Raw genomic sequence first — 19,376 nt, 5'->3', positions numbered from 1 at the left:
CATTTTGGAGTTTTTACACAAGAACGGAACGGATTTTCTTGGAACTTTTCTCATCAATATGAATATCGATTATTAATATAATAATACCGATATACTGACTTTATTTCAGACACCGAGTACGTCCGTGGACGTCACCCCATCTCTTCGCACCAAGAGATGTAGGCCTTCCAGGAAGAAGACTACCGTGCCCTTAGCATGGTTGAGATGCCAGAGTCGGACAGACCTCGGTCTCTTAAAGTCTGGCTTCCAATAGCCATGTTGTGCAAGTCAGCAACTGTACACCAGGAGGAAGTATGGGACCGCGAGACAAAAGGACCTTCCGCCCTGGCAACCGCCGTGGTACCTCCGCTACCAGGTGCCCGAGATCAGCGTACCAAAGGATGCCGAGGCCAATCTGGAGCGATTAGAATCATCGGGATCCCCTCAGCCTCCACTCTGTGGAGCAGTCGAGGAAGCAACTACGATGGAGGAAAGGCATAAAGCCTCAGATACAGACCCCACAGAGCCACCAGCGTGTCTGACGCGTCCGTATAGGGATCACTAGACTTGGCCACGAACTCCGACACCTTGTGGTCGAGATGAGCAGGCAGGAGATCCATGCCCTGTGAGACTCACCTCCTGCAAGGGAGCCGAAACTCCTCCAAGTACAAAGACCAGGTGCCCTGGTCCAACATCTGGCGACTCCATTAGTCCGCCTGCCAGTATACCTGATGGTAGACCAAAGCCACGGCCGTGGCATTGTCCAGCTGAATCCAGATTGGCCGACCTTGCAACCTCCTCGACCACGAGGAGAGGCATAGCCTGATCACCCAAAGTACTAGGACAATGAACGGTAGACAGGCCCTACAGCACCTGGTATTCTCAGGCGGTCTCCCATCCAAGTACTAACCAGGCCCGACCTTGGGTGGCTACTGAGATCAGATGAGAGCAGGCGCATTCAGGGAGGCGTGGCCGTAGGCCCACTAAAGTCCAGCGACTCTGGGCCGACTGGACCCCCCCAGGTGCCCCCACAACCCGTGAGGCTGGCGTCTGTTGTAATCACTGTCCACTGGAAGGAAGAAACTACTTCCCGGACCGAAGAGTCGGGGATCTCAGCCACCAATTCAGAGAGACTGACTAGGTGGCACACCTGAATCTGATGATTCAGAGACAAAGATTTGTACCACTCGGACAGTATTTCCCTCTGGAAAACACGAGTATGGAACTGGGCATATGGTACCGCCTCGAGGGAGGCTACCCACAGGCCCAGAACTTGCATGCAAACAGAGAGAAGACAGATTGCGTGATGCCATGCCTTCACCACAGACTGGAGAGTCTGCAATTTCTCCAGGGGAAGAAAGACCTTCGCCACCGAGGAGTCCGGATCAACCCTAGGTACTCCCAACGCTGAGTCAGAACCAGGACCGACTCCAAATGTTTAACACCCACCCGAAGTCTCGGAGGGTCTGAATGGCTATAGACACATCCACTAATTCTGAGTCAGAAGCTGCTCTCAGAAGAAAGTCGTCTAAGTAGCCCACAATGGTAAAACCTCGCTGTCCCAAAAAAGTTAGGATAAGTCCAAGCTCCTTGGTGAAACCCCTTGGTGCTGACGCCATATCAAAAAGAAGGGCCACCAACTGATAGTGGGCCTTCCCAATCGCGAAGCACAGAAACCTCTGTGCAAAACAGGACATTGTATGCGTCCTTGATGTCCAAGGACGCCAGAAAATCCCCCGGATAGAGCGCAGCTACCGCGAACGAATGAATTCCATGTGGAACTACCCAACGTTCATAAAGGCATTCAGGGCTTGAGGCCCAAAATCGGACGGACCACGTCCTTCTTTGGGACCAAGAACAGATTTGGATAGAAACCCTCAAACCTCCCGTGCTGCAGGAAAGGTAAAATTACCCAGCAGCTTAGCAAGTCCCACACTGGCCAAAGGCAGATCGACGAGCTGGGAGAGGGAGACACGAGGGAAGAAATCTGTTCGGTGGATAGGAAGCAACCTTATCTAGTACTCCGAAGAGACCACCACGCAGACCTACTGGTCGGAGAGCAGGGAGGTTCACCGAGTTGTGAACCTGCAAAGCCGACCCCCCATCCCAGAGACTGGCAGGGGAAGCTACATACATTGGCTGGTTTGGGTGCCGGCGTGATCGGCTTACGCACCCAGGGACATTTTAGTCCCCCAGCTGAGGCTTGGGAGGGTTCGCCCATGGACCCTGACTGACGAAAATACCACTTTGGCGTGGGAAAGGAAGGACCCAGCTGACGGCGGAGCTCCTTCCCCCTGGAGGACTGAGGAAGGAGAGTGCTCTTCCCTCCAGTGACATCCTTGATAATGTCATCTAGCGAGGACCCAAAAGGTCTCCCACCCAAGAAGGGTAAATCCGCCCGGGCGTATGTTAGAGGCCTGGCCAGCAGACCAGCCTTGCAACCAGAGAAGGCGGCATAAAACCATCTCTGAAACAGAAGCCCTGGATAACAAGGACACAGCACCCAGTGAAGCATCACAGACATTTACAAGGCCCTGGACCAGCTGGTCCGCTAGCCTAATAACTTCAGGAGAGAGTCAGTGCTCCTTGTTGTGTCCCCTTGCCGCTCTGTGTCTCTCAGGTGCTGCTGGCAATGCTGCCAGTATCTGCTCAGCAAGTTACACACACAGGCCGATGTACTACTTAACCAGAGCAAGGTTTATTACTCAGAACATTATGGCATTCTTACATGGAGGAGTCTTATTCCAAACAGCTTCTGTCCTTATCAGATGTAATCCCTTCTCCGCCTCATGTGTCTGCTTCCAGTTCCCCTCACACCCTGTCTGACTTCCTGGTACAGCCCCTCCTCCCCCATCATGCATCAGGAGAAAGAGGGTAAAGGTCACAGTGATCTATCACAAACATCACACTCCTCCACAGTCTGGTGCAAAACGCTCACTAAGTGAGTGACAGACCCCAGAGTAGTGGCCACAATAGGCCGCAAGGCAGACCCCAGCATGGTAAACATGGAACGGGTCAGTACTTCGGATCTCCCATCAGTCAGATCAATACAAGCGGGGTTCCCGCAACAGGGAGAGTGGATACCTATACACCCTGGCAACCGGAGGGTCCACCACCCGAGAAGAAGCCCACCTCTTGAAGAGGCTCTCCTCAAACGGGCGCTGAACCGCCAGGCGGTAAGGGAATACAAAAGCCCTCTGCGGCTTTTTCATTCCGCATCTTAGAAATTATCAAGGAAGGGCACAGAAGGAAAAACCTACACAGAGCGGTCTGATTTGTGTGACCCAAAAAAGACCGAGCCCCAGCGTAAGCCCAGCTGCACCATCCAGCTTAAAGTGGAGGTTCACCCTAAATCCAAAGTATTGATTAATCGGTCTATCTGGGTGTGTATTAAAACAGATCGCTATCCGTACTTTTCAATATCGTATCAATACCTTAGATCTAGAGTCTGTTGCAGGGACTTCCTGGTTTTCACTCCCGCGGGAGTGGGCGTGTCGCTTTAGCAATGTCTCCTGGGAGCCCAGCGTCACGCTTCCCAGGAGATGATTCACAAGACAAAACAAGGAAATATCGCGTGATTTCACTCGTCACGCCGGCCGTTGTGATGGCAACCATGCGGCGCCGTCAACACTGCCCATGCCGAATCCCGGAAGTATTTGCTTGTGGGCTTCACAGTGCCCACAAGCAAGATGGAACCCTACAGGACGAAATTTTATAAATTATTCTTTACAAGGGAATGTGCATGCGGATGGCTATAAAAATGAGAGACGTGAGTAGAATGATAACTGTATTAAAAGCGGTAGATGCACAGATAAAAAAAAAAAAAAAATAATAAGTTTTACCATGGAACCCCCGCTTTAAAGGGAGCCCCATACAGCAGTGAGAAGCGCACCCCATTGCACCATGAGGGCTCTGTGTGTGGGCTTGGTATTTACTGTGGACCTTGCTTTGGTACCTTGGCTTTTATTGCTCTGCCATATCTTCCAGCCAAACTATATATGTCAAAAGCTTTGTACAATGTTATATTGATGTATTTATTGAACAATTTGATAAACAACTTTTGTTTCCTCTCTTCAGAGCTATTCACTGAATTGGTCATGTCATAAATCCCCTGATGAAGCCAATGGATTGGCGAAAGTAGTTGGGAAGATGTGACCACTGTCCTGTATTTTGATGTTGTGCTCCCACATTCTAAATGTATTGCCTATATGTTTGAACCGATTTTTTTTACTCCTATGTAATTAATAAATCTTTTTTTATAAATCTATTGTGTTTGGTTCCTATTTGTTGGCACCACAATAATCCCATACTCCTCCATTCCCTCTTTCACAAGGAATATTATCTTGTATGGGAATCATCATCATCATCATCAACCTGGTAACCGTTACTTTTTTTTTTAAAGCGTTGCCTGTGTACATTTATAGGTAGTTTGTCACCATTCCATCAGTGTGTGCAGTTTTAAAGGCATGACATGTTAGGTATCTACTTACTCGGCGTAACATCTTTTACATTATATAAAAAAATTGTGCTAACTATACTGTTTAATTCATGAATCCTCCTCCTCCTCCTCCTCCTCCTCCTCCTCCTCCTCCTCCCTCCCTCCCTCCCTCCCTCCCTCCCTCCCTCCCAAGAAAATGCATTTGAAAGACCACTGCACAAATACTGTGTGACATAAAATAACTTACTTTTGTCTGCATTGAATCCTTAAAAGATTTTGCGCCGTAAGTTATGGTAGCGTATCTCTGGCGGCGGAATTCAAATTGGCGAGTCGGTGGTGTGATTCATTTAAATGAAGTGCGTCCCCGCGCCGAATGAACTGCGCATGCTCCGTTTCAAGCCATGCTTTAGGCGAAATGACGTTGCCGCGACGTCATTTTTTGAACTTAGACGGGACTTACGTACATTCCGATTCACGGATGACTTACGGGAAAAAAAAAAAAATTCAAACTTCGACGCGGGAACGGTCTTTTTACATTTTATAAAAAATGGTAAAGGGCCCTTTCACACTAGCATTTTCATCCGTCCGTTTGCAGTTGAAAACGGGACATACATGGGTCCCTATGTGACTACGATGAACATCCGCTGACACCCGTAATTTGTCAGCCTCCGCAAAGATACGCATTTGCAGACAGAAGAAATCCTATTTTTCTTCCGTCTGCCGGATCAGATGAACATGGACATACGGTCCGTGTTTGTCCAATCCCCCATAGGGGAGAGCGGAGGAAACAAAGGGCGGTCTCTGCACAGTGTGCAGGGACCGCCCTGTCAGCTGCCAGCTCAGCAGGGATTTTACGGAGGATCCCCGCTGAGCAAAGCGGACACAAGGAGCGGATCATTACTGATCCGCTCCGTGTGAGAGGGCCCAAAGGCTTTCTAATTTTGAAGTGCATCTTTACCAGCGTCAGATGCGGGATGCTTCTCCTCTCATTCCAGTATTTGTAGTCTGAAAAATGTCTCCACTGTTCAAAAACCAGGTGCCTGTTGCCGACATCCCAGGTTAAACCGAAAAAATGAGAACTCCCACAAATGCAGGACTTTTTAGGCAACCAATTCTATTTTTGTTGTTTAAAATACGTAAAATTATTCACATAAAAAATGTCATTCCACTGCAGTCATGCAACACTGTACCCAAGCAAAATTTTGACCATTTTGTTCCTACAAATAGAGCTTTCTTTTGGTGGTATTTGATCAACGCTGGGGTTTTTATTTTTTGCTAAACAAATAAAAAAAGAAAGACTTAAAAAAAATAATAATGTTTTCTTTGTTTCTGTTCTAAAATGTTGTAAATAAGTAAGTTTTTTCTCCTTCACTGATGGGCACTGATGAGTTGGCATCAATAAGGTGGCACTGGTGATGGGCACTAATATGCAGCACCGATAGTTGACACTGATGGGCACTAATATGCATTACTGGTGGGAATTGATAGGTGACACTGGGCGTTGATAGGCTATATTGATGAGCACTGATAGGCGACACTGATGGGCATTGAAAGGCTGCACTGATGTGTACTTATGGGTGGCACTCATGGGCATCACTAATTTGGAGGCACTGGCTGGCATTGACAGGCACTGTATGGCATAATTTATCTTCACTGTTTGGCATAATTTTTGGGCACTGATTGGCATCCCTGGTGGTCATGGGTGGCATACCTGGTGGTCCTGGACAGGCAACCTCGGGGGTGGGGGGGCTGGTGCGCTGATAACTGACACAGACTCCCTCTGTCAGGAGAACAGCCCATCAGCTCTCCTCTACTCATGTCTGTCAGACGCGATCGAAGAAAAGCCGATACATGGCTTTTTCTGTTTACACAATGAGCAGCTGTCAATCTGACAGAGGCTCTTTACCTAAATTAGAATTGCGGTGTGTCCGAGTGACACACCGCACCACCGATCGATGCGCGCCCCCACGTGCGCGCACTGGCATGTTATCCCGCAAGATAACATATGATGTCCAGTCAGGATAACTGAACCACTGCCCGGCCGTCATTCTGCTATAGGTTGGGCGGGAAGTGGTTAAAGAGGAGTTCGCCCCCCCCCCCCCCCACCACCACAATTTTTTAAGTCAGCAGCTATAAATACTGTAGCTTCTGACATTTAATATTAGTACACTTAACTGTCCATAGATCTCACAATGTTGGCACCCCAGCCGATTTTCTGATTGGCTCTCAGGGTTTTGCCACCGCCATTCATTGTAAGGGAAACTTGCAGTGAAGCTGTTAGGCCTTTAGGCTTCACAGCCGGTTCCCTACTGCGCATGCACGAAGCACGCTGCATTTTCTAACTGGCCCGCTGAGATGGCAACTTCCCGCCCCTCCACAGCTCAACGCTCCAATGAGCGCGGAGAAGCGGACCAGGAGTGATGCTGACTGACAGTCAGCATCGCTCTGCTGGGGGAGGAGTGAGAACCAAGCCATCGGCGATGTTCGTGGCTTGATTCTCAGTGCAGCGTCGGTCTGATGCTCCAAGGTAAGTATGATTAGCAAAAAAATAAATAAAAACCCATACTTCTCTTTTAAACTGGCCATAGATGGTTCGAATGTTGGCTGGTTCTGGAAGGACTGAATCAATCAACTTGTACAACCAGGCGGTTGGATTTTACATGCGATTTATTGCTAATGGCTGTTATAGCAAGTAGCGGTAATCTCTATATTCTCCCAGTGGGGGGAGCCATTCCTGCCAGAAAAACACAATGGCTCTCCGGAGGGGAATCAAGCTATTTTCTTTTGTTGCAGGAAAGAAATTCGCTCTGTCTATGGCTGACCTTAATCGTGGGGATGGGCACATGTGTGGAACTTCTCAGTTTTTGGGATGCTGTGACAGCTCAATTTGTTCAGTCAGTACAGCCAAATAGAAAATAACCTTTAGGCTCGGTTCACACCGTAGCCGCGGCTCACAGCAGGGGTCCGGTGCGTGCTGGTTCACCGTTGTCCGATTTTAGGCCGAATATTGGGCTAAAATCAAACCTGAAAAGCACCAAAAAAGCACATGTTTTTCCGGCACACCGCACCGGACCCGCTGCAGAGATATGTGAACCGGCTTCATAGAGAGCCGGTCACATTCTCCTGCTCTGCGAATTGAATGTGGGGAAACGCGCATTCAATTTGCATAGGTGTGAACCCTGCTATCTTAGGCCTCGTACACACGGACGGACTGTCCGCTAAAATAGGTCCGCCGGACCGCTTTCAGCGGACAAGTCCGCCCGGAGATTTCTGTCTGATGGTTGTACACACCATCAGATAGAAATCCGCACGTACACGATATACGGTGACATGGCCGAGCCGTCGCAGCGACAATTACGCGGTGACGTGCGCGGCCCTGGAAGGTCAATGCTTCCACGCATGCGTCGAATCACTTCGACGCATGCGAGGGATGGCGGCCGAGCGGACATGTACGGTGAGTCTGTACAGACGACCGAACATGTCCGACGGACAGGCTTCCAGCGGACATGTTTCTTAGCATGCTAAGAAACATTTGTTCTCTGGAAAACGTCGGCTGGACAAATGTCCGCTGGGAACCTGTCCAGTCGGCCGTACACACGACCGAACATGTCTGCTGAAACTGGTCCGCGGACCAGTTTCAGCAGACATGTTCGGTCGTGTGTACGGGGCCTTACAGGTGTGACTAAGGTCTCTTGATGTTTCTCGATATTTCAATTCAACATGTGGTGACGTTGCCCCGAGATTATGCATAATAATAATAGTGGAAGCTGCAGTCTCAGGTTAATAGTTGTGGTGACTTTTTATTGGAGTTTCTCATACACCAACTACCTCTTGCATAACCCTCCTAACTGCATTGTCTACAGCTCATCCGTGTATTTCCATTTGTGAAGGATAAACATTCAGACCAGAGGCCAAACTAAATAAATCTAGTAGATGCCCCCATCCACAGTCCACTGTGTCAGTGAAGGAATCTCCCTTCCAGGCTGTTGTATTTAATTGAAAAAATTGCAAACTTTTGCAGAGCCCGGTGGTGCCAACAGGGCCATCCACAACTCTGATGTTGGCCAGTTTAGCACTTTAACCACTTGCCAACTGCCTCACGACTATATACATTGGCAGAATGGCATGGACGGGTAAAGCAACGTACCTGTACGTTACTTTGAATCTGTAGCCTAGCGTGCGCATGCGCAAGCTCCATGATTGTGCCCGTGGGACCCGCGGACTCAATGCAGATCAGGGAGATGCCAATGTAAACAAGGCATTTCCCTGTTCTGCCTAGTGACAGGACACTGATATACTGCTCCCTGTCATCGGGAGCAGTGATCACTATCGTGTCCACCCCCCACACAGTTAGACTAACTCCCTAAGACACACTTAAAGCGGGGGTTCACCCTTAGAGAGCACTTTTTCCCCTTAGATTCCTGCTCGTTTTCTCTAGGGGAATCGGCTATTTATTTTAAAATATGTGCAGTACTTACCCGTTTACGAGATGCATCCTCTCCGTCGCTTCCGGGTATGGGCTGCGGGAATGGGCGTTCCTTCTTGATTGACAGTCTTCCGAGAGGCTTCCGACGGTCGCATCCATCGCGTCACGATTTTCCGAAAGAAGCCGAACGTCGGTGCGCAGGCGCAGTATAGAGCCGCACCAACGTTCGGCTTCGAGTGACGCGATGGATGCGACCGTCGGAAGCCTCTCGGAAGGCTGTCAATCAAGAAGGAACGCCCGCTCCCGAAGACCCATACCCGGAAGCGACGGAAGAAGATGCAGCTCGAAAACAGGTAAGTACAGCTCATATTTTAATACAAATAGCCGATTCCCCTAGACCGAACGAGCAGGAAGCTAAGGGGAGAAAAAATTTTTTTTTATAAATGGGTGAACTCCCGCTTTAACTCCTTCCCTGCCCGTGTCATTTACACTGTAATCGGTGCATTTTTATAGCAGTGATTGCTGTATAAATTACAATGGTCCCAAAATAGTGTCAAAAGTGTCCGACGTGTCTGCCGCAATATCACAGTCACGCTAAAAATTGCAGTTCGCCGCCATTGCAAAAATAAAAAATAAGAATAAAAATGCCATAAAACTATCCCCTATTTTGTAGATGCTATAACTTTTGCACAAACCAATAAATATATGCTTATTGCGATTTTTTTTTTTTAACCAAAAATATGTATAAGAATACATAGGGGTCTAAACTGAGGAAAAAAAACTTTTTTTTAATGTATTTTTGGGGGATATTTATTTTAGTAAAAAAAATTTTTTTTCAAAATAATTTTTTTGTTTATAGCGCAAAAAATAAAAACCACAGGAGGTGATCAAATGCCACCATAAGAAAGCTCTATTTGTGGGAAACAAAGGGCGTCAATTTTGTTTGGGTGCAACGTCAAACAACCGCACAATTGTCAGTTAAAGAGACGCAGTGCCGAATCGCAAAAAATGGCCCGATCATAGGGCAGCCAATTATTCCGGGGCTGAAGTGGCTAAGGCCTTTTGTACACTGCAGCTTGAAAAAGCTCAGTACAGCTTTTTTTTTACTGAGCTTAAATACAGTCTATTAATTGTAATTTTTCAATAAAAATAAAATCTGCATTTTGGTCAGTAATTTACACCTCGTGCACCCAAATACGTGTGATTGCGCACAAATCTGCGCAAAGTGACAATTTACCGAAGAACAAGAACGTGTGAATACATTTGTGCGAAAATGCATGCAACATTGCGTGAACCCATATGCGCAAAAATACATAGAAAAAAAAAACTCTGAAAAAGTAGATGCTCAAACAGGAGTATTGTGTGCAAGAGGCCTAATGGGTTTAATGGTTTTGACTTGTATGAGGCGGTTCCTTCTAAAGGCCCATACACACGATCTGACTTTTTGACAACAAATGTCCGACGGACCTATTTGATCGGACAATCCGACCGTGTGTACGCTCCATCGGACAAATGTTTTTGGTTTTTCATCAGAGAAATGTTCGCTGTGAAAACAAACAAACTTTCTGGCAACAAATGTCCTATGTAGGCTAATCCTATCATGTGTACACAAGTCCATTGGACAAACACGCATACTCAGAACCAATGCTAAAGATCAGACAACAATAGCAGAAGTTGCCCAAAGGGTGGTGGTAAAGAGCAGAAAAAAAAACACGTGATTTGGTGAAAGTTGGCTGAAAAAGTCCTGCCGTGTGTATGCATAACAAGTTCGCGGCCAACGCCCTTCGGAAAAAAATCCACGGAAAAGTCAGATGGAAGTCTGATCGTGTGTATGAGGCTTTAGAGGAACTGCTCTCAGGAAGTTGGCTGGACTTTAGTTATTATCTTGCCTTTATTAGAACTGAAATCTCCTTTTGTATCAAATTATTTTATTTTTAATTTAACAGCTGTGTCTAACCAGATCCTGCTATGTGAATATCACCAGTGAGCTGACAGATCTTGATAGTAAGCATAGGCATGTGCAGGGGGTGTGCCAGGTGTGCGCCAGGTGTGCCTGAGCACGCCCTAAATTCCTCTACTGCCTGGGCTTTCCCTTATGTCCTCCCCCCACCCCGCTGGCTTCCCTTCTTTTTCTCTCCTATCCCCCAGACTGCTGCGGTGATGTTTCAGGATGGAGAGTGGGGGAAGGGGCTAATTAATATCATTTACAGGCCACTTACTTTTCTAAATGAACACAGTAAACAAGCTCACTTACTGTGTTCAATCATAACTGAGGCATGGTAAACTGTGTTTACTATGCTTAAGTTTGTGAACCGGAAGCCACTCAGCACAGAGTACTTTCCATTAATTCACTGGCCAGTGAGGCTACAGAGAAAGTCATGTGTGTTTGAGCTTTGGGGTGCACACCCTTAGACCCCTTTCACACTGGAGCAGTTTGCAGGCGCTATTGCACTAAAAATAGCGCCTGCAAACCGAACCTAAACCCAGAGGGCTTTGACACTGGAGCGGTGCGCTAGCAGGACAGTAAAAAAAGTCCTGCTAGCCACATCTTTGGAACGGTGAAGGAGTGGTGTGTGTGTGTGTGTATACCGCTCCTGCCCAATGAGTGAGCAGACAGAACAACACCATCACCATCGATAACAGAGATTATTATTGTACTTTCTATCTATGTATACTGTACATGTTTTGTGAACTTTGGGGGTTCTTTAGCTCTGCGAGATTAAGTGCTTAAACCGTAACGGTGAACAAAAAGGGTTTTTATTTGTGACCAAACGAAACAAAACAACGCTTTCTTCAGCACACAGGGAAAAGCATCCAAGCAAAAGTCCTGCTTGTCTCCAGCATAAATGAAAAAAGGCCCATATTCACAAAGCACTTGCGCCAACGTATCTCAAGATACGCCGACGTAAGTGCAAATGTGCGCCGTCGTATCTGTGCGCTGGACCCACAAACTAAGATACGCCTAAAAACAGGCTTCATCCCGCCGACGTAACTTGCCGGCGTAGGGTGGGCGCACATTTACGCCGGACGCATGGTGACGCTGCCATTCAAATATGCAAATGAGGAAAATACGGCGATTCACGAACCTGCGCGCGCCCGGCGCAGGCTACGAGAGGTGCGCGTAAGTTGAACGTCCAACGTAAAGTTAAGCCCCATAAATGAGGTGTAACTGAGCAGCAGACATGTAAAGGTCTGCATCAGGGAACACAAGCCGGCCAAGCCAGCGTATTTTACATTGGACGTGTGTCTGGATGGGCGTAGATTACGTTCATGGTGTAGGCAGTGATCCGGCGTATCTTAGGCAGTTGTTCAGACGTGGTTGTGAGCATGCGCACGGGGATACGTCCACATCACGACGCATGCGCAGTTCGTTAAACGTACTTGTCTGTCTCTCAAACCATCATTTGCATGGGGTCACGCCTCATTTGCATGGCTTTGCATGGGGCCTTCGAAACCTACGCCACGTCAACGCAGCTTTGGGAGCACTGGCTTCCTGAATTCCATGCTTGCCTCTCTGCGCTGCGTAGCGTAGCGTAGCGTACATTCATATGCACTACGGCGGCGTAATGTGCGCCCGCTCTCTGTGAATCCGGGCCAAAGTCTGTTTTTTCTTCAGCACAGCAAATAAAGCAAAACAAAGGCACATACGGTTTAGGTAGAACTTCCAGTCCTTCCCAGCAGTGCACAGCTTCTGCAGACAGGTTCACTCCCAAACTCCTTCACACCCTCTATCAGCACTTCCTGTCCTTTAAGCTGATTTCCTGGGAGTTCTTAACCCCCTGTGTGCCTGAAAGCCAGGGGTCAGAAGGGGAGGCTCTTTCCCTCCCGAATGTCACTTTAGAGCTTCCGAAATTCCGGCCCCCAAATGACATTAAGAAGGACAGAGAGGACTGAAAGCCCGTCCTCTCTGGATCAACATTTAATTTAACAGAAATTTCTCACCCCCTCTGGGTGACCTCCTGAATCCTACACCACTGCTTTAAAGGGACCAGACTCCAAAAATTGGCGCAACATAGCGTCCATCCAGGACCCAACCCTGGCGTCCTGTACAGTTTATTGTAAGACAAAGGAGAATTGACAATGTTCAGAGAGAAGGAAGCGTAGCAAACATTGAGACTTCAGATCTCTTTCCTCCATCTCTAATCTGTTGCCATGGGCTGCTGCGCTTTCCACATTGAAATGGCTTTTTACACTGGATTCTGAATTAGGCCTGATGTTTGTTTATGTAGCCAACCCCCGCAGGAGCTGCAGATGTACATGGACCCCCCCCCCCCACTTCTGCACAGCCAGACACACAGAATTCTCACAACACTCAGTCAGAGAACAGTCCGCAGCTTTGTCTTGTTTATTAACCTCCCTGGCGGTATGATTCTTTCAGAAAAAACATGCTGAAAGCGGTACCATTATTTGCAAGGAAATTTGGCGTTTTATATTGTAGGTCTGTAATTTTTAGAAATAACTCACTTAAATCTGACCAAACAAGAATCTAATAGGCATCCCGGGTATGACATTTTTTTAAAAACAAAATTATAAATTAAAATATAATAAATAATTATAAATAATTATAACAAATAATAATATAATTATAATAAAAATTATTCAATAATGTAATCAAAATCACTGAAATTTGCTCAGTTGCAGAATTGTTGCTGTCATTATTATTATTTTTTTATGACGAATGTCCCCACAAATCGCTATCGCACAATTCTGCAAGTGATTATAATTTATTATCGCTGTTTTTTAGCTGATCTAAAACTATTTTTGACATAAAGGGACACTTTTGGTTGCTATGGACAATCTACAGTTTGCAGGGAGAAAGAAACGTTTTTATTATATAAAATGACATGCATGACACTGGGCAGACCACTAGGGACAAGGGGGGGGGTGTTTTTTTTACATACAGTACTGTAATCTATAAGATTACAGTATACTGTATGTAAAGTGTTTGTTTACTTTTTTGAATTTGGCGCCGTTCTCCGTCCCCGTGCGTCGTAACGTCGCAGGGAACGGAGATCGGCGTCACACAGAGGCACTGTGTGAATCGAGCGAGGTCCCGCTCGCTCACACAGCGCGGCGGCATCGCTGGATCCAGGGACAAGGTAAGTAAACCATGCCTGTGGATCTAGCGAGGCAAGCCCAAGTCTGACTCAGGGTTACCGCTCGCAGCAGGAAAATCTAACCCCGAGTCAGACTCGGGAACACCGCCAGGCAGGTTAAGGGTTAGAAACTTGGACAGGGATGGGAGGTTATGGGATGTCCACTTGGCTGCAAATGTCAGGGACACAGTCTCCTTCACTCCCCTCCTCTGCACACTGGGCTCCTCACTGTCTTCTCTTCATACATGGGGTGGGCTGTATTGTATGATATGGGTGGGGCTGCATTTTATGATATTTGGGGGGTCTGTATTGTATGATATGGGGGTCTGTATTGTATGATATGGGGGGGCTGTATTGTATGATATGGGGGGTGTAATGTGTGATATGGGGGGGATGTATTGTATGATATGGGGGATGTATTGTATGATATGATAGAGAGCTGTATTGTATGATATGGGGGGGGTGTATTGTATGATATATATGGGGGCTGTATTGTATGATATGGGGGGTGTATTGTATGATATGGTAGAGGGCTGTGTTGTGCGATATGGGGAGGGGGGCTGTATTTTATGATATGGAGGGTGTATTGTATGATATGGGGGGGCTGTGTATGTTGGATATTGTCCAAGGGACCGTTTCCGCGGATAAGTCCTCTGGCGAATTTTGATCTCATGGTTGTACTAACCATGAGATCAAAATCCGCGCGGAATTCCGTTCGTGGTGACGTGTCGTGCCGTCGCCGCGATGATGACGCGGCGACGTGCGCGACGCTGTCATATAAGGAATTCCACGCATGCGTCGAATCATTACGACGCATGCGGGGGATGGATTCGGACGGATTGATCCGGTGAGTCTGTACAGACCAGCGGATCAATCCGTTGGAATGGATTCCAGCGGATCGATTTCTTAGCATGTCAAGAAATTTTGATCCGCTGGAAATCCATCCCCGGGGACAAAAATCCGCGGAAACAGATCCGCTGGATCGTACACACCAGGGGATCTATCCGCTGGAGCCGGTCCGCGGATCAATTCCAGCGGATCGATCCTCTCGTGTGTACGGGGCCTAAGCCCTAAATGCCTTTGTGAGAGTAAGGAAGTTCCGCATTCGCTCGGTGGTGGCTGTGCTCCATCCAGGGGACTTTTTGGCATCCTTGGACATCAAGGACGCATACTTGCATGTCCCAATTTGCGCAAGTCACCAGAGATTTCTGCGATTTGCGATAGGAGAAGACTACTATCAGTTTGTGGCCCTTACTTGCGTCAGCACCAAGAGTTTTCACCAAGGGGCTTGCATCGGTCCTAGCTTTGCTGAGACAGCGAGGCATTGCCATTGTGGGCTACTTAGACGATCTTCTTCTAAATACAGCTTCTGGCTGAGAATTAGAGGTGAATGTGTCTATAGCCAGCCAGACCCTCCAAGAATTAGTTGGGTGTTAAACATTCAGAAGTCGGTTTGGTACTGACTCAGCGTTTGGAGTACCTAGGGTTGATTCTGGACTCCTCAGAAGCGAGAGTCTTTCTTCAGCTGGAAAAGATGCAGACTCTTCAGTCTGCGGTGAAGCTGTTGGCATCCCGCAAATGGTCGTCTCTCCGTTTTTGCATGCAAGTCCCTGGGCCTGATGGCAGCCTCCTTCGAGGCAGTACCGTATGCCCAGTTCTACACTTGTGTATTGCAGAGGGAGCAATGGAACAAATCTCCATTGTCTCTGGATCGTCAGATTCAGGTAAGCCACCTAGTCAGAGTCTCTCTGAATTGGTGGCTGAGATCCTTCGGTCTGGGAAGTTTTTCCTTCCCTTCCAGTGGATGGTGATTATGATGGACGCCAGCCACACGGGTTGGGGGGCGTCCAGTCGGCCCAGGGTCGCTGGAATCTAGAAGAATCCCGTGTGCTGATAAATGTCCTGGATCTTCGGCCGATCAGGCTATGCCTCTCCTCGTGGTCGAGGAGGTTGCAAGGTCGCCCAATCAAGATTCAGTCGGACAAAGCCACGGCGGTGGCTTATGTCAACCATCAGGGGGAACACAGAGCTCGGCTGCAGCGTCCGAGGTCGCTCACATCCTAAGGTTGGCGGAATGAAGTGTGTCAGCCGTCTACATTCCGGGCATAGAAAACTGGCAGGCAGACTACCTGAGTCACCAGATGCTGAACCAGGGGGAATGGTCATTGCATCCGGAGGTGTTTCAACTCCTTTTCAGGAGGTGGGGCACACCGAACGTGGATCTCCTGGCCTTTCGCCTCAACTGCAAGGTGTCGTGGTTCGTGGCCAGGTCCAGAGATCCCTGGGCAGACCCATCAGACGCATTGGTGGCCCCATTGGGGTCCGTATCGGCTACTTTATGCCTTTCCCCCATTGAAGTTACTTCCTCGGCTGCTCAGCAGAGTGGAGGCTGAGGGGATCCCGATAATTCTAATCGCTCCAGATTGGCCTTGGCGTCCTTGGTATGCCAATCTCGTGCACCTGGTGGCGGATGTACCATGGCGGCTGCCAATGCGGGAGGACATTCTGCCTCAAGGTCCCATACTTCATCCTGCTTTACAGCCGCTGGCTTTAACGGCATGGCTATTGCCTTGAAAAAGTATTCATACCCCTTGACATTTTCCAAATTTTTGCCAGGTTACAACAAAAATTCTAAATGTATTTTATTGGGATTTTATGTGATAGACCAACACAAAGTGGCACATAATTGTGAAGTTGAAGGGAAATGATAAATTGTTTACAAATAAATATGTGAAAATGATGGTGTGAGTTTGTATTCAGCACCCTTTACTCTGATACCCCTAAGGCTCCATGCACACTGGGATTAAAAAAAAAACGTCTGTTCTCTTTGGAGTAAAAAACTTTCATATAGAGCATTTTTTGTACAAATTTTAGACGAGTTTAGGAGAGTTTTACATTTTTTCCAGTGAGCTCCAATCAGAAATGCGAATGAGAAGGTTTTTTTTCTGCCTCTTAACGTTGATCTCAAAACATGCCTGTAAATGTCCTAATGTGGATGAACACATAGGATAACATTGAGTTGCTTCTACAGGCAGAACACAAACCTCCTGTAGAAGCAACATTTTTTATGCCAGTGTGCATGTAGCCTAACTAAAATCCAGTGGAACCAATTGCCTTTTGAAGTCACCTAATTAGTAAATAGAGTCCACCTGTGTGTAATTGACTCTCAGTATAAATACAGCAGATCTGTGAAGCCCTCAGAGGTTTGTTAGAGAACTTTTGTGAACAAACAACATCACGAAGGCCAAGGAACACACCAGCCAGGTCAGGGATAGAGTTATAGTTACATAGTTAGGTTGAAAAAAGACACAAGTCCATCCAGTTCAACCACAAAAAATAAACAAACAAAATAAAAAACACAGTACAATCCCATACACCCAACTCCATACCCACAGTTGATCCAGAGGAAGGCAAAAAACCCCAGCAGAGCATGATCCAATTTGCTACAGCAGGGGAAAAAAAATCCTTCCTGATCCCCCGAGAGGCAATCAGATTTACCCTGGATCAACTTTACCTACAAATCTTAGTACTTAGTTATATTGGGCCAAATCCTCAAAAGGGATACGCAGGCGGAACTGCTGTTCAGCCTGCGTATCCCTGTGCCTATCTTTGGAACTGATCCTCAGAAGCAGTTTTCCAAAGATAGGCAGAAGATCTGACATCTGTAAGACACTTACACTGTCAGATCTTAGGATGCAGTACCGCATCTGCCGCTGGGGGCATTTCTCATTGAAATGCCGCTTTGCGTATGCAAATGAGGACTTACGGAGATCCACAAAGCTTTTCAGATTTGTGTTTTCTGCGTAAGTTTACATTTGCATACGTAAAATTAGTTCTGCTTTTACAAAGTGTAAACTAGTAACACCTTGTAAAAACAGATCTTTTTTTCGATCGCCGCGTTTTTTTTTTTTTAATTTTTAATTTTTTTTCCCGGCGCGTAACTTTTTTTTTTCCCGACGCAACTTTATTGTCCCATCGCAATCCACAAAGCCCGACGTAACGTAATTTCGCACGCTGCCCGTCGGGAAAATTACGTCACGAGCATGCGCAGTACAGCCGGCGCGGGAGCGCGCCTCATTTAAATTGTCATCACCCCCTGCAGAAGAGGACCGCCTTGCGCCGGAGACATTTAAGTTACACGGCCTGAAATTTCTAGGTAAGTGCTTTGTGGATCGGGCACTTAGGTAGAAATTTTAAGTCAGTGTAACTTAAATGGGAAAAGATAAGTTAGGCAGGATTTTTGAGGATTTGGCCCATTATGTACATTTAGGAAAGAATCCAGGCCTTTCTTAAAGAAATCTACTGAGCTGGCCAGAACCACGTCTGGAGGGAGTCTGTTCCACATTTTCACAGCTCTTACTGTGAAGAAACCTTTCCGTATTTGGAGATGAAATCTCTTTTTCTCTAGACGTAAAGAGTGCCCCCTTGTCCTCAGTGTTGACCGTAAAGTGAATAACTCAAACACCAAGTTCACTATATGGGCCCCTTATATTTTTGTACATGTTGATCATATCCCCCCTCATTCTCCTTTTCTCAAGAGTGAATAGATTTAGTTCTTCTAATCTTTCCTCATAGCTGAGCTCCTCCATGCCTCTTATCAGTTTGGTTGCCCTTCTCTGCACTTTCTCCAGTTCCCCCGATATCCTTTTTGAGAACTGGTGCCCAAAATTGGACATTATATTCCAGATGAGGTCTTACTAATGATTTGTACAGGGGCAAAATTATATCTCTGTCTCTGGAGTCCATACCTCTCTTAATACAAGAAAGGACTTTGCTCGCTTTGGAAACCGCAGCTTGGCATTGCATGCCATTATTGAGCTTATGATCAACTAAAACCCCCAGATCCTTCTCCACTACAGATCCCCCCAGTTGTACTCCCCCTAGTATGTATGATGCATGCATATTCTTAGCCTCCAAGTGCATAACTTTACATTTATCTACATTAAACCTCATCTGCCACTTAGTCGCCCAATTAGACAGAGCATTGAGGTCGGCTTGTAAATTGGAGACATCCTGTAAGGACGTCATTCCACTGCATAGCTTGGTGTCATCTGCAAAGACAGAAATGTTACTTTTGATCTCAGACCCAATATCATTTATAAATATATTGAAAAGTAAGGATCCCAACCAGGGGTCAAGTCCTGGGGAAAAAAGTGTAGGAACTCCCACCCAAGATCCACTCCCCCACCAAAAAAATAAATACAAATTAAACGCTCATATGCATATATATTTTACAGAAAATACAGTGCAACATTTGGCCCCGGGGGCAGATCCTATATCTGGCACCCCCACCTTAAAATGTAAAAACACACTTCTGTGCCCCCTGCATACCTCTGTAGCCTTCAATATCTCTTTGTCACTATTGTGTACCCCCTCTCCACAACTGCACATCTGGACCGCTTTACATTACACAGCACTCTGGACCCCTTTACATTAC

General features: G+C 47.0%; 1 pseudogene; it reads right to left on the bottom strand.

Annotated features, from left to right (window-relative positions):
* Positions 1-840: 840 nt before the first annotated feature.
* On the bottom strand, positions 841-959 carry LOC120933860 (annotated as a pseudogene).
* Between the last annotated feature and the right edge of the window lie 18,417 nt (positions 960-19,376).

This window comes from Rana temporaria, chromosome 3, assembly GCF_905171775.1.
Source record: "Rana temporaria chromosome 3, aRanTem1.1, whole genome shotgun sequence".
NCBI classification, from domain to species: domain Eukaryota; kingdom Metazoa; phylum Chordata; class Amphibia; order Anura; family Ranidae; genus Rana; species Rana temporaria.
The sequence above is the reverse complement of the archived record's forward strand: the minus strand, read 5'-3'. Positions and strand labels throughout refer to the sequence as shown.